The 2,784-nt window shown below is 34.8% G+C and overlaps 1 long non-coding RNA gene across 1 annotated transcript; it reads left to right on the top strand.

The window, feature by feature from the left end:
- The first annotated feature begins 424 nt into the window (after window positions 1-424).
- On the top strand, window positions 425-2,540 carry LOC116148928 (uncharacterized). Its single transcript, XR_004132522.2, has 3 exons — window positions 425-438; window positions 2,076-2,187; window positions 2,342-2,540. It is a non-coding gene; the product is annotated as an uncharacterized LOC116148928 (long non-coding RNA).
- The last annotated feature ends 244 nt before the right edge of the window (window positions 2,541-2,784 follow it).

Here is a 2,784-nt window from a genome sequence, read left to right as displayed (position 1 = left end):
TTGGTCGTATTCTTGTCCCTTACTTCCTGCAGACATTTCTCTGCAGCAGACCAAACAAGTGTTTCTCTAGTGATTTCAGTCTTTTGCTCTTAAGGGATCTCAAAAGTGATCCCTAAGCATAAAATTACCTTGAGGGAAAATTTGAGAAGTACTTATTTTAGTACCAAATGTCCAAAGCACTGCTAGAAAAATGAAAGAGCAGCATCTTAGTCACAGTGGCATCATAATATTATTTACCTGTAAACTATCAAGGCACAATATGCCCTCAGGAAGAGCTTCATAATTAATTAAAATGGTTTAAATCCATAGTTGGAATAGTCTTCTTAATGAATGTAAATATTTTCATCTTGTTTTTACTTTGTAGAAGGGCTGATCAAGAACTTGTTCTACTAAAATGCTTAGCTTCTCTATGTTCTTGGATTTTGTTGTGCTTGCATGGTAAGTATTACCTTCAACTTTCAATTTCTTAGTAGAAATATTTTAGGACACATTTTATTAGGAGTAGATTGTTTAAGAGTAGCTCATATAATTTATAAATTCACTTAAGTGAGTAAAAATAAACTACAAGTTATTGCAATACAGTGAAAGAGAGAAAAATGAATGAAATTTCCACTGCCAATCCCTCTGTGTTTTAAAGGTCCCACTCTTTCCTGTGGATGTTTCTTGAATACTATTCAAGTGTGACCATGTGACCCATCTGCTGGTTGCCCTGTGTCAAGCCTCCCATGTCCATTTATGTTTTAAATATCTGTAAAATAATCGACTTATATTTTCAAATAAACACAAGTAGAAGTTCTATATGTTTTCTTCTTTCAGCCCAATGGAAGTTCTTATGAGGGCACAGGTCCCACTTCAAAGATGCTGCTTTAGGAACTGGAAGAAGGTTACCTTCCCCAAATGATAAGAATTGTTACAATGGATTAATGCTAAAAGCTTTGGGTAAAAATGTTCCCATAAGGCTATTTGTTTTCACTTGTATAGTAATTTTAGCTTTTCAATTTGGTATTATTTTCTTTTTATTTCAAATTATAGTCTTTCAGTTTTTAAAATTTCTGAAGCCATAATCCAACTCTGGATGTTGGCCTAGCTAAATTATGTTTACGTGAAAAGTTTGGGAGTGGAAGCAAGGAAATGCATGAGGGGTTGAGGATGGGGAGACTGTTGGTCAGCAAGACTATTTCTGCCCAGGCACTAAGTTCAAGATTGCTTTTGGGGGAGGGTATAGTTCAGTGGTAGAGTACATGCTTAGCATGCATGAGGCCCTGGGTTCAATCCTCAGTACTTCCATAAAAACTTTAAAAAAAGATTGCTTTAGGTTTTGACTACCACTTACTGGCAAATTTATGTAAGAAACAGATGTGGTCCCATGTTTTAATGTTTATCCAGTTTGATGTTAAAAAAAAATTAACTATTATTCATGTATATAGTAAATTTCCTAAATTTGTATCTGGATTTTACAATATTTTGGGTACAATGTTATTATATCTACTAAATATACTAAAAATATTATAGTGATTAATACTGAGGGCTCTGAAGTTGAATTTTCTGGGTTCAAATACTGACATTGCTACTTAATATTCACACAGCTTTACCAACTTATTTAATGTCCTTAACACTCAATTTTGTATCACACAAAATTATTTTGTCATTAAATAATATATAAGCCTGAGTAGAATGCCTGACAATGTCTTCAATATGTTAGTTTTATTATAATTATTACTCATATATCTATGACTACTTCTACTGAATATATGGAGATATATCTATATCTATATCTATATATAAAAAATTTTGCAAAAAGTATATTTTTTGCAAAATTTATTCTACTTAAAAATATTTAAGTTTCTTGATTCTTTCTTAGGCCATTCATGCTGAAATCCTTTGTCTAGCCTACATTATGTCCATTGTTCCTCTAAGGGTAAGAGTATGGATGTCAGAATGTGGGTTTCATTGAAGCTCTTAGAAGGATTTGCTAAGCCCCTGGTGCATTTTATTTTTTAAACACTATTGTTAATTCCCATATGTATATGTTTATTTTAATGTTTTACATAATATTCTATTATGATTTCTTTCAGTGATCCATTGAAAAGGCACTTCTGGATTTTATTGTAGAATACAAAAAGAAAACATAAGAACAACAATAAAAAAATGGTTCTATTTGTATCATAGTCTACCGCATGACTCAAGGTCAGTTTTGAAGCCAACAAAGAAAAGAAAAATAAGCCAAGGACTGAATTCATATTTGGACTGTTGCATTCTGGGTGTGTCATGGGGCCTCGCAGTGTTGTAGGTTAGATTACTTGCTCTGTCCTCATTTCCCCATTCTCCATGTGTTTTTCAGGAAGAACTTCCAATGGAAAAGGCACTGGTCCATATCGGCTGCAAGAAATTTGTTTATAATGATCAATTCAAATGAACAAACAGTGATTGAATGCCAGTCGTCCGAAAGAGTCTGTGCTAAGTGGCAGCACACAAAATGAGGAACCAGATTTTGGGTCTGCCTCTTAGAGGCTCAAACTGCAGTGGAAGAGAGAGGAAGAGAGTGGGAGAGGGAAAGAGGGAGGGGAAGGGGATAGAGGGGGAGGGAGGGTGGGAAGAAGGGAAGAGACAAGAGGGAGGGGGACAGGGAGGGATGTCCCACAGGACTTGCACAGAGATAAGCACTGTAACAGAAGAGCAACAAAACTGCGTAGAAGAGGAGGAGATATGAGCTAAATCATTTAAATAGTTCAGAGAAGATAGGAGTCTTGAACCCACCTATAAAACTAAATTTTCTGCTTGATT

This window comes from Camelus dromedarius, chromosome 20, assembly GCF_036321535.1.
Source record: "Camelus dromedarius isolate mCamDro1 chromosome 20, mCamDro1.pat, whole genome shotgun sequence".
In the NCBI taxonomy this organism is placed as follows: domain Eukaryota; kingdom Metazoa; phylum Chordata; class Mammalia; order Artiodactyla; family Camelidae; genus Camelus; species Camelus dromedarius.
Note: the sequence above shows the minus strand (reverse complement) of the source record. Positions and strands in the feature narration are given on the sequence as shown.